This window comes from Propithecus coquereli, unplaced genomic scaffold (genome assembly GCF_000956105.1).
Source record: "Propithecus coquereli isolate 6110/MARCELLA unplaced genomic scaffold, Pcoq_1.0 Scaffold766, whole genome shotgun sequence".
NCBI classification, from domain to species: Eukaryota; Metazoa; Chordata; class Mammalia; order Primates; family Indriidae; genus Propithecus; species Propithecus coquereli.
Window position 1 is genome coordinate 532462 of NW_012153796.1, and position 12957 is coordinate 545418.

Below are 12957 nucleotides of genomic sequence, written 5' to 3' on the forward strand. Positions count from 1 at the left end.
TTGCTTTTGGATCCATAGCATGGGGTCTGAGGTCCTGATACAGCACATTCCAACACATCTTTCTTCTTAAATATTCATTAAGTCCCACATTAACGCAATTCTCTGGGTACAGGTGTGGTAGCTCCTCTCCAATGAACCATGACCCCAAGCATTCATACCCTGGTGTGGTCCTTGTCCTTTAAATCTAGTCTAGTCATGCAACCTGCTTCTGGCCAGTGGAAACCGACACTGAGTCACTTCCAACGGTACGTCATAAGTGGCCTCAGAACTTCCATCTAGATCTCTGGGAACACTTGCATTGTGTAATGAATCCCACTACCTTGAGGTTGCCATAGCGTACGGAAATCCTCATGCTGGCCATGTGGAGAGGGTGCCTGCAGAGAGAGAAGTCCTTGACCAATTAAAGCCATTCCAGTTGTCACAGCACAGGCTCCAGCCCTGTGAGTGAGCAAGCTTGGACACACAGCCCTCAGATGATTGACAGCCTTCAGATGACCCAGCCACCAGCTGACTGCAACTGCATGACAGACTCTGAGCAAAAACCACCCAGCTGTGCCCAGTCAACCCACAGAGCCATGAGAGAGAATAATACAGCTTAAGCTCTATTAAGGTAGGACTCTGGGTCCCCAGGGCTCGCGTCCCCAAGGGTGTGCCTGAGGCCCAGGCCAGTGTGCACAAGCAAGAGAAAAGGAGAAATGTCAGAGGAAGGAGCTGGGCAGGCAAGCGCCAGCTTAAATGTCCCTGGAGTCCCCTGAGACTGGAGAAAAGGGAGATAGAGGCAGAAAGCAGGAAGACAAATCAGGGTCCTGAGTTAGATCTCCAGGGACACAAAAGGAAACGCCTCTGTGCAGAAAGCTGGCTTCTCTGCCCGCCTGGCCACAGCCACAGGGACCAGTTGCGGCCTCAGAGGCCCTCTGAGGTGGCTGGGTAGAAATTTCAGTTTTAAGTTTCAGTGAAGAGCTTCAGTGTGGATGGAGACCTGTCTTCTCTGTCCTGCCCCCCACCTCCCATAACCCCTCCTTGTTTCCAGTCCCACCCATTCAGCAGCCCCAAACCTGGGGTGCACACTTGACTTCCGCCTCTCCTCCTCCCTGACATCCCCCAAAGCCCAGTCCTGCAATCTTACATCATAATCTCTCCCAGCTTCCCTCCCTCCGCGCCCTGCCACTGTCTGACTTGGGCTTCCTCCCCCGAGGAGCTCAGGCACCAGGGTGTGTAAAGAAACATGTATAAGCAGCTGCTGCCAACGTGCTCCAGGAGAATGACAGACCTCCCGCTTGCAGAGATTTTACCAAACCTTTAAAGGTTACAGTCTTCTACCCTACAATCATCTCACAAAAGCTGTCAGGAGCATCACTGAAAATGAAAACTTGCGATGTGCAAAGTTCACGCGAAAGAAGCCTGCCAATTGTTGGGGCGTTGGGTGGGGGTCAGGAGGTGTCTCCTGACACTAGGTTTTGCCACCAGCAAATCGTCCAGCGCGGTAGCCCCCTCGCACTCGGCAGTGTGCGTTTCTCCCTCCTGACCTCTGAGGAGTGCCCCGCGGGACTGGATGGACCTGGGGCTTTGCAGACAGTTTTGTTCAAGCTTCAGCCCCGCAGCTGCATGACTCTCCAAGTCACCTCAGCTTTCTGAGCCTCAGTTTCCTCATGTCGCTGAGCCCATACATTGTAGCGAGGTACGTGGATGCAAAAGGTGAAGAGCCGGCACGGGTCCTGGGGAGCCCGAGACACCCCCTCCATGACTTGATGTCCATGTGTCTGTGCCTCGTCTCTCCAAGCAGGAGAAGCCCCCGTGACAGGGGGAAGGGGACACGCGCTCCACAGCCACGCCAAGCACCTGGGCTCAAAGCCCAGCTCTGCCGCTTCCGAGTTGTGTCGTCCCGGGCAAGCTTTCGCCTCTCCCGGCCTCTGCTCCTTTGTCTGCAAAATGGTGCTGGCAGTAATACCTAACACTTAGGTCACTGTGAGGCTTAAATGGGCTATGACATAAAAAGTGCTTGGGACAGAGGCTTATAGTAAACTCTCAGTAGATGTCAGAATAACCGTAAATCCTTCTCTAATCAACATCGAGTGAGTGCTTATAGCTGCTCTGCTAGGGATTGCAAAGGAGCCTATAATTGAGGTTGAAAACGTATGTCTGTGCCCTGAACAGCCTAGTCTGGAAGGACTGCTTCCCAGTGACCCTTGCCAGCCCACCTCCGCAGACACGGGCGCCTTCTAACGCTGCTGACCTGGCCCGTCTCAACAGATTGCAGCGTGGGTACACAAGGAAACCTGAGCTTTGCAGACAAATAGACACAAATTCACATCTCAGGCTGTGTGATATCAAGCAGGTGGCCTCACCTTTCTGACCCTCAGTTTTCTTATTTGTGGAACGGGATACTAATACTTACTTCTCAGGACTTGGGGAGGATTTTACAGAATAATGAATGGCGCAATAAACATAAGCAAATTAGCATCTTTCTTGTCTCCTTCACCAAAGCACATAAGGTCTTTGGCTTTTCAAGAATTGTTAAAAAGCAGATTGCTTAGGAAGGAGGGCTGGCTGGTTCAGGTGGGATGCCACCTAAGAAAGTTGAAGGGAGCTGTTCCTGAGTCACAGCTGTGGGGACTTCCCGGACAGCTCCCTGCTCCCCTGTCCTTGCGCCTGCACTGCCTTCTCCGTTCTGTCTCGCCAGCAGCATCTGTGGCTTGCTCGCTCCCTGCACGGGTGGGCGGTTGTTTGGGCTCTAATTCTGGCGTCTCGTTCTCCTGGGCTGCAGTCGTGCAGTCACACAGCACCAGACTCAAAGCCATCCAGACCTTTCCTGCCCCTGCAAGCAGGACCCCCACCTGCGATGGTCTGCACAGACCCCAAACAACAGCACGTCTCGTGGGGCTGGGAGAACCAGGCTGGAGATTGAAGATGGTGAAGATAGTCGTCACCCACAGCCCCGACTAAGCCTCACAGCAAGCCAGCGACGTCGGCCATGTCACCATCGCTATTTTGTAGACGTGCGAGCTAAGATGCAGGACGATGACACCATTTACCCACCAGCACGTGGTAGAGCAGGCATTGGAACCCAGGTCTTTGGTTCTCTCACAAAACTTACATGCTTGACCATTATGCAGCACAGCTTCTCAGGCAGGTGTGAGCAGCACGTCATTGTCACTATGCAGCTCTGTGGAAAACACAACACATGTGCACGTGCGTGCACACACAAACACACACACGCACACAGAGTCAGGTTTTGAATGCCAGGAAACTTCCTGTATTCTTAGCCTGCCATCTCCAACTGTTTTTGATTTGAATAATCACACTCCAAGAAGCTGCAGGAATGTGAAAAGAAAACAAATGTGCAGATAAATAATTATGTAATAAAAGCAAAAACAAAACAAAGCATCTGTGACATTCTGCCTTGGGAGTCAGGTAGACTAAGACCTCTTGTCCTCTGCTCATCTGAGACCACACAAGGAGAATAAGCGAGACCCTGACTGTGGAAAGAGGAAAAAATGAAGAAAGGAAGGAAGGGAGGGAGGCAGGGAGGGAGGGAGGGGAGTGGGCAAGGGGAAAAGGAAAATGAGGGTAACCAACCATAGGACAGGCTCCAGGAGAGCAGTTGTCCTTTGTGGTCCTGATTAAAAATTAAGCCTCAGTTTTCTCATCTGTAAAGTGGGCACTGAATCCAGGTCTGCCTCGCTATAAGCCCTCACCCTTCTCACACAACTTCCCGGCTGCCTCCTGTGAAAACACAAGAATTGGACATTTGGGAATGGGCTTATTAATCACCGTTTTACAGATGAAGAAACTGAGCCTCAGCAGCATTAAGTAACTTGACCAAAGGCACGAGGCCAACACCAGAGCCAGACTTGAGCCAGCTTTGCTGCCTGCAATGCCCAGGTTCCTTCCGCGGCGTCCACCTTCTCTCCACTGAGAAGAGTCACAAAGGCCCTGCTGCTGTCAAAGTCCAGCAAAGCTTCCCATCCCCATCCTGATGCAAAGAACACCCTGAGTTGAGCATGAAATTTCTCCTATTGTTCTTTTTGCTCTGGGCAGCAACTTGAGCAAGAAAATAAAAACCAACTTGATTACTAAAATGGAGTCTAATTTGTTCTCTGAAATCTGGAATATTTTGAGACCAGGGTGAAACTATACGTATTTTAAAAGCTAAACTGCCAACAGGTTTTTTTCCTGGTCCTACTTCCTCTTATTTTTCTGGCTTGGCTATTTCTCCCATATCTGGGATGAGACAAGAGGAAGAGGGACTTTGAGTGCTGCGCCCACTAGGTCACCGTTTCCCCTGCCGTCTCTGGTCTGTGACAGGCACAGAAGAAAGCAGCCCATGTTGCCCCAGGTCTCTGTCCATGGTTAATTTCTGGTGCACGGTGAAGGCAGCTTGTTCAAAGTCAATGGAAATACAAAAATCCAACTCCCCACCAGATTTGCAAGAGAGAGAAGTATGATACTAACAGGCATTTTCTATCTGTGTCTTTTAATCTATAGGGAAAAAGCAATGGCATCAGCTTAGCCTCATATTCCTCACTGGGTATTGTCAGTGCTTTTCTGAGGACATCTGACAATTTTTACTTTTAAGTGACTCATGAAAAGTCTGCATGAATTGTCCTATAGTTGTTTTCTCTTTGCAGGATCTGACGATTGTGTTTTCCATCCTGGGGAGTGGGCTTTCTTCTCCCGAGACAACCAGACGAGTCTGCATTATGCCTCCACCTTCTCCAGCGTTACTTCCCTTCCTTGACCCCTGGAGAATGTTGAGGAAGATCCACCCAACTCATCGGTGGGCCCTGGGATTGGCTCTGTGTCTGGGGGGACAACACAGTGCTGAGTTGCCGGAGGCTCCCAGGTGTGTGAGATGAGACCAGAGTCTGCCAGGGATCGCATCACCCTGGCAGTGTTTGAGTAAACTGTTCTCTGAGGGAAGCGTTTCCCACATTTGCTGCCATTGTGGTACGAGAATTTGGAGCTACAGACTTTAGAGCTCAACGCTTTTGCATTTTGGGGAACTTAGTGGTCATGGGGCCCACACACTCCATCATTGTACAGGTGAGGAAACTGAGGCTGACAGAGTGAAGTGGGCTGTGCTTGTCACTCAGCTTGTTAGTAGCAGAGCCAGGACTGAAACCCTGACCCTCCCCGCCCCCCACCTGCATTTGTATAGCTTGGAGCTAGCCCTTTATGTCAAAGACACTATGATGTAGCCAAAGCAGTTTCCTAAAACCTAAAATCTAAGTAAAAGAGAGACAGAAAGGAAGGAAGGAAGGAAGGAAAGAGGGAGGGAGGGAGAGAGGAAGGAGGGAAGGGAGGAAAAAAAGAGGGAAGGGAGGGAAGGAGGGAGGGAGGAGGGAAGGAAGAAGGGAAGGGAGGGAGGAAGGGAGGAAGGAGGAAAGGAAGGAAGGGGCAGCAGGAAAAATGCTCTCTGAGGCCGGGCGCGGTGGCTCACGCCTGTAATCCTAGCTCTCTGGGAGGCCGAGGCGGGCGGATTGTTTGAGCTCAGGAGTTCGAGACCAGCCTGAGCAAGAGCGAGACCCCGTCTCTACTAAAAATAGAAAGAAATTAATCGGACAACTAAAAATATATAGAAAAAATTAGCCGGGCATGGTGGCGCATGCCTGTAGTCCCAGCTACTTGGGAGGCTGAGGCAGAAGGATCGCTTGAGCCTAGGAGTTTGAGGTTGCTATGAGCTAGGCTGACACCACTCTAGCCGGGGCAAAAAAAAAAAAAAAAAAAAGAAAAATGCTCTCTGGCTGGCCCTGGCCCCAGGAAAGGCTCTGGCTCCTGCCATGTAGAATAAACCTCTTTGCCATCTGGCCCAGCTATGTGAGCCTTAGTTCCTGCTACATCTCCTCCTGACTTTGTTCTCGCCAACTGAATGTAGTTGCCTCAAATTGCAAAGCTATTTCCAGCCTCCACACCTTCGTGTACCATTGCCTCTCCCTGGAAATCCCTTTCCTGCTCACGCATCAGCTCCTCTGGGAAGCCTTTCTGACCCCACCCCACTGGCCAGCCTGGAGCAGGGCAGCCAGTCACTTACCCCTCCCCCCAGAGCTGCTTCTCTTCCGCGTGCAGACTTCTGGTGCCAACCTCAGCTACTTGGTGGGAAGTCGTTGGCAGCAATGTCAGTCCTCTGCCAGGCTGCGAGCTCCCCCAAGTCAAGGAGCAGATTTCCCGGTTTCTGTCTCCCCAGTGGCTGGCACAGGGCTGGTCACGGCAGTTGCTAATGAGGGTGGTTGGATGTATGAATAGTTATTGAGTGAAACGGACATCGTCCAAGCAAGGCCCTCTTGCTCTGATGATAAAATATTAATAATTTAGATCAAATTAATGACAGAAATAATGAAAGCAGAAGCCCTAAACTCTAGCTCTATGCATCTCTTTCTCATCTAATTATACTTGTTAAATTTTAAAAATAAATATTGTATACTAGCCCAGTGCAAAGGAACCCTTTTTTGAGTAGCAAACTTATCAAGCAGGAGCCAATAAAGCAATGTTTTCCCTGGTGATAAATAACAAACTATTTACATACTAAATGCCCATTTTCTAAGGAGGCATTGGATTACTCATCCACTTAATTAAAGTATCTGTAGTTCTAACAGGAGCCCAGCGAGATGATAATTATTGCTGGCATTCCCTAGCATCTCCAAGATTGAAGAACTGCTGACACATTGCAGAAATTCTTACCAAACACTATTTCTAAAAGCAATATTGCAGAAAACCAGCCTGAATGTGTTCCTCGATTAGTACTTGGGTCTGAAAGGTGAATTCTCAACCTCAGGCTGAGCCTGTGACTATACAGCCAGAAAAAAACAATCACAATGAGAACAGCAAATGCTTATGGAGTGCTTACTGCTTGCCTCCTAGGATTTCCTTTCCATAGTTGAGGGAACCGAGGCACGAAAAGAGAAGTAGCTTGCTTATGTTCTCACCCAGACAGTAGGACTCTAGAACCCGGCATCTTGCTGGTAAGAAGGGAACTGACACTTACTGAATGCCTATCATGTGTCACACCACCCTCGGGACATGCGAGGGCATGCTTACTCCACGGTTCTGGACCAGGTTCTTGGGAGGATCCGATCACACTCCTCAGGTCCTGCCCAGGAGACCTGGGGCGTCTCAGGCAAATCAAGCCCAACAGCTTCCAAACAGCACTTTGGATCCACGCCCCCACCAGGGGAAAAAAACTCTAAGGAAAGAACAGTATTTGGACAGTCCTTAAGTGCACATCCACATCCACAGATAAATAATTCTCTCTCTCTCTCTCTCTCTCTCTCTCTCATACACACACACACACACACACACACACACAGAGTGATTCTAAGTCGAGCAGGACTCAAGGATTTAGGGAAAGCTCTCCTACTTGGAGAAGACACATTCCATTCATTTTCTGTCTCCAAACCTCCTCAGGGTTTCAACTGTTGAAGAGCATAATATCGTACTGGTATCTATAATAAACGAAAATATTTGGCCATATGTGACAACAGCAACAGAAAACTATCTGGTTTAAGTGAGAAGAGAACACACTTCAAAGTCTAACCTTGGTCTCATTTTTAAGTCCAGGTTCTAACAACTCTTTCTACCTCGGAGAAAAATTTAAAAGACCAAACAACTTTCTACTTACTAAATAAATCTATGTGGCTGTGTTTCCCAAACTGGAAGTAGTGGTGGAGTTAATGATATTCAGAGGGTTGCCTAGGTCTGCCTCCCTTGCCATGTTTATCCAGATAGCCTAGTCTCAGAGAGGTTAGGTGACTTACCTAAGGTAACCCTGCTAGAAATAGAAAAGCCTAGAACTAAAATTAGGTCTGTCTGATGCCAAAATCTTACCCTTAACCAACAAGCTTCACTGCTCACCCACCTCCGTTTAAGGTAAGGAGGAGTTGAAACCAAAGGCAGCCATGGCTTTGGAGTCATTGCCCGTTAAGATATTGACATCAGCATCTGAGATACTGGTCAGTTTTCAGCCACTGGGAGGGCAGGTCCCTGGTGTTGGTAAAGGTCCATGCACAGATTTGGGGGAACTGGGGAGGCCCACTGCACTTTAGGAGACGAAGGGAGATCTGGCAGTGTCCACCTGGTTCGGGTTGCTTATTGGGGCATTTATTAGGTGCCAACTATTTACATAGACACAGGACTCTGTGTCTCTTCCTGTCCACTGGAAGAGGCAGGTATAATTATTCTTTTATTAAAGACAAGGAAACCGAGGCTCAGAGGGGTTGAGCATCTGCCAGATGACACACAGTTAGAAAAAAATGGAAGAGAAGGCTTCAGATTGTTGAATTCCCAAACCCAAGCTCTTTGCCCGGAAGCTGTGAGCAGGCTTCGAGTCTTTCCAACCTGTGATTGGAACAGAAGCAACACCTAGTTATTTTATTTTTTTTAACTTCAGTTCTCGACATCTTTACAGATTTGGTGGACTACAGTATTCAAAGTTGTTCGACCGGCCTTAATTTTTGTTTGAAAGGCTGAAGTTCTCTCCTCCCTGCCACCTAGAAACTTCTGCAATAACCTGTTCCATGACACTTTCAGCAGTAGGTGACAAGTGTCATAGACACATCAGTCAGCCGCCCTCCCTCCCTGGCACTCAGCCGGCAAACAGTCCCACCTAGCCACAGCCCTGTCCTCCCACTCCCGTTCTATCTGAGGTCTTCTCTTTCAGTAACAAACACCCCTCAGTCATATATATTTAAATTTTTTTTCTGCTAACAAAAGCACTCAATCTCTTTGTGCTCTTCATAGTGACTGACATTGTTTCAAAGCAGATTCAGAAAAAGTCTTGGTCCTGACATTTATGCTGCCAGTGGGTGTTGTTTATGGCTGAGCCATTAGAACATGGATTAACATAATATCACTCCTCAACTTTCAAATCTCTGCACACAGGTTCCCAAGAACTCAGCCGGCTTGTTTCCTTTTGTCTTTTTGCTTTTTCCTCCTCCACACCCATCCACCCACCTGCCTTGAAATATGCTATTTCAAATTTAGAGTTCAAGAAAGTTTGTGTAATCTAAGTCATAAAAAGAGATGTCTTTTTCTCCCACAGCAGGAGCAGCCCACGGTACCTGTATTCTCAACCAAAGAAGTATTTTTTTTTTTGTCCTTGAAAACTTTTTAAAAATTCTGCCTGTCCTCTTTTAACTCTTGGAAAAGCTGAGGTCAGGAAGCAGGAACGGGCTGATTAAACATCTTTTCTTTAGTAGAATTCCACACTCTTGGATTCAAGGGCTCTTAAGTCTTAGTAAGTCGCACCTGTTCTCTTCATGGAAGGCGATTCTCCCGCGGCCGACCTCTGCTCGTGTGCTGGAGGAGAGGAGGACGGCCTTGGAAGTCGCACGCGCACCGCGGGCCAGACATCCGACCGGGAACTGTAAGGGGTGGCCTCGCCCCTCCACCAGCACCGCCGGGGTCTCAGCCGCGGTGGGGCTTTGCTTGCACTGCGGCAACAGACCCCTCCCTGGGCTCCTTGCCCCAGCCGCCCCCTTCAATAAGGCGGCCCCAGCGATCTTTTCAAAGGTGTCAGTGTCAGTAGATCACTCGTTTGTCGAGGGCCCCAAGACCACCCTCGGGGTTAGTAATTTGCCAGTAGGACTCACAGGGTTCAGCAGATTGTCGCACTCGTGCCTACGACTTATTCCAGCAAAGGATGCCGAACACACCTGGCAAAAGTGCTCGGGGTGAGGTCCGGGGAAAGCAGGCTCAAGCCTCCAAGGGTCCTCGCCCAGTGGAGTCACACAGGACGTCCTCAATTCCCCCAGCAACAGGTGAGGAACATTGTCTGCTACCAGGGAAGCTGGCTGGGGACCCCGGTGCCGGGTTTGTACCGGGCCGGTCATGGGCGCACTCGCCGCCCGGCACGGACCCCATCCCAGCCCCCGGGAAGGAGAGCCGAGGTTCGGCATGAACCACGCTGTCCGGGGGCGCAGTTCAGGCACAGTGAGCCTCTTCTGCCAGAGAACGGTGCAAGGGGGCTGCGCTGCCCGACTCGCGTTCCCAGGAAGACCCCCGTGGGAGCGGGACTTTCCAAAGACAGCAGCCAGGCCCGTGGGGCTTCCTTTCTCTGGGTTTGTCTCTCGCTCAAAACCCTGCCCGACGCCTCATCTCCCTGGGAATAAAAGCCAAAGTCCTGAAAGTGGCTTCTGAGCCCTGCGTGTTGTAGCCCCTGTGGCTCTCGCAGCTTACGGTCCGCGACCCTCCCCACCCCGGCTCAGCCCTGGACACCGGCTGCTGCCGGTCCTGGAGCGCACCGCGCATGCTCACTCATGAGAACTGCATCTCCCCAGCAACCTGCTTTGCCTTCACTCTCTGTCATCCCCTTGAATGATACCCATGACTCCCTGCCCCGGTCAGTGTCCGGCCAAGGCACTTTCTATGTCCCTTCCTCCTTTATCTCTCTCCTCATCATTTTCTGACGCACTGTGTCATTTAACTGGATTCTTGTCTGTGTATATTTGTTCACTGAGGTATGTATCTCTGTTCCTAGAGCAGGGCTTTGTGAAGCAGTGAGAGCTTGGGTCACCTCTATAACTTAGAGCGTAAGGAAAAGCAGGGGTTGTGGTGCCAGACGCGGTGAGAATCTCCACTCCACCAGGTAGCACCTGTGTCACCTTAAGTACGGACCGTACACTCCGACCCTCAGTTTCTTCATCTGTTAAAGGGGGTATTAATAATATTTGGGTCTTAGGATGGCTGTGCCCGTGAAGGTAGTGAATATACCTAAGGCCTCTGAACCAGGTAGGCACTCCATCTTTATTAGCTCCGACTTTTATTGTTTCCTTCTCTTCGTTACATTTTTATTATCTTGAAAACATTTTATTACGGAAGATTTCAAACATAAACAAAAGTGGCATGATAACATGAACTTCAATGTATCTATCACCCGGGTTTAGCAGTTATCAACTCAGAGGCAATTGTGTTTCACCTCTGATTTCCCCCCAAATTCTTGTACTCCCATACCCAGATTATTCTGAAGAAAATCCTAGATAGCATGGCATTGCATTCATAAATATTATAGTATGCAACTCTACAAGACAAGGACTCACTTTTTAAAAAGCATAGAATAATAATCTGAAACCTAAAAATTAACACTCATTTCTCAATATTAACAAATATCTAGTCAGTATCCAAATTTCCCTAGTTTCTCACATCTCTTACCTGGACAGCATCCAGAATGATCTCCCTACCTGCACACTCTTCATCCAGTGCATTTACCACTGCTCCGGAGAACTCTTTGTAAATCACAAATCTGAGGTTGTCTCTACCCTCCTCCAAATCCTTTGATGGCTCCCTTGGTCTACAGGATTGAGTCTAATGTCCTTTAGGCTGCTCTTTAGATTCTTTCATAATCTGGCCCAAACCCTCTTTCCTGAGTCACCTCTGCCTCTGGCTCCTTTTCAAACCCCATCTCGCTTAGTCTGCTTTCAGCCCACTGGCTTTCCTCTGAGCCTTTGCCCCTGCTGTTCCTTCTGCCCGGAATTCCCTTTGCTTCCTTCTCCCTGGTAATCTTGTCTTCCACTCTTCTCCCAGGCCACGTCAGTCACTCTATCCTCGGGGGACCCGCAATCTCTGTGTCATTCATCCCCCCACCCTGAATGATTAAAGATTTATTCAAGTACTCATTAGTTAAATGGCAGCAAAAAGGAGAACTTCGGGATATACAAAAGTTCTAACAGATTGTTAGCACTTGGATAAATGGTACAGAATGTAAAAAAGTGTGAGTGATTATTCTCTTTTTTTGTTTTTTGTTTTTGCAGTTATTGTTTATTTTTCTGATATATAACTTTCTCATTGTGAGAAAGTTTGGAAAATAGAGAACACATAATTGAATATATTTTCTGTAGTTATAAATGTCAAGAATAAAATACTTAATCATTTGTCTTGCTACGATGAAAGCTTTGGCATGTAATAATGTCATTCCTTCTCTGTGCTCTCAGGGTTTTTATACTGCTTTATTGAGGTATAATTGATATACAAAAACTGCACATATTTAATGTTTATTATTGATGAGTTCAGACATATGCAAACATCTGTAATACCATCATTACAATCAAGGCAATAAGCATGTCCATCACATCAAAAAGTTTCTCTGTGCTTGCATTTATTCACTTACTATTGTGGCAAGAACACTTAACATGAGATCTCTGCTCTTATCACATTTTTAAGTGCATAATACTACATTGTTAGCTATAGGCACTAAGTTGTACAGCAGATATCTAGAACTTATTCATCTTGTATAACTTGAAGAACAACTTTCCATTTCCCTGGCAGCCACCATTCTACTTTTTACTTCTATATTTTGACATTTTAGATGCCTCGAGTAAGTAGAATCACCTAGTATTTATCATTCTCTGATTGACATATTTTACTTAGCACAATGTCTTCAGAATCTATCCATGTTGTGGCAAATGGTAGGACTTCCTTCTTTTCTAAGGCTGAATAATATTCCATTGTATGTTTTTATACCACATTTTCTTTGTCCATGAATCTGTTGATGGACATGTGGGTTGTGGAGAATTGGAATTCCTGTACACTGCCGGTAGGAATGGAAAATTGTACTTATGGAAAACAGTACAGCTGTTCCTCAAAAAATTAAAAATAGAACTACCACATGATCCAGCAATCCTACTTCTGGGCACATGTCTAAAATAATTGAAACCAGGATGCCAAAGAGATGTATGCACTCCCATGCTCATCGCCACTTATTCACAACAGCCAAGACATGGTGCCATTCACCCTGATGCATCATAATCATTCACTGCCCTCTGTGCGCCCTATGCAGTGAGTTCCTCAAAGGCAAGGGCTGCATCCTGTTTATCTGGTCTTCCTAGAGCCTGGGCAGGGCTGGAAAACAGGGTAGGTGCCCAAGAATGTATGAATGGATGGATGGGTTAACAGATGGACAAACGGGCAAAACATTTGGAAGATTGTTTTAGAGTCCACAGCCTTGTATCTCCCCTTAGGTCCATATTG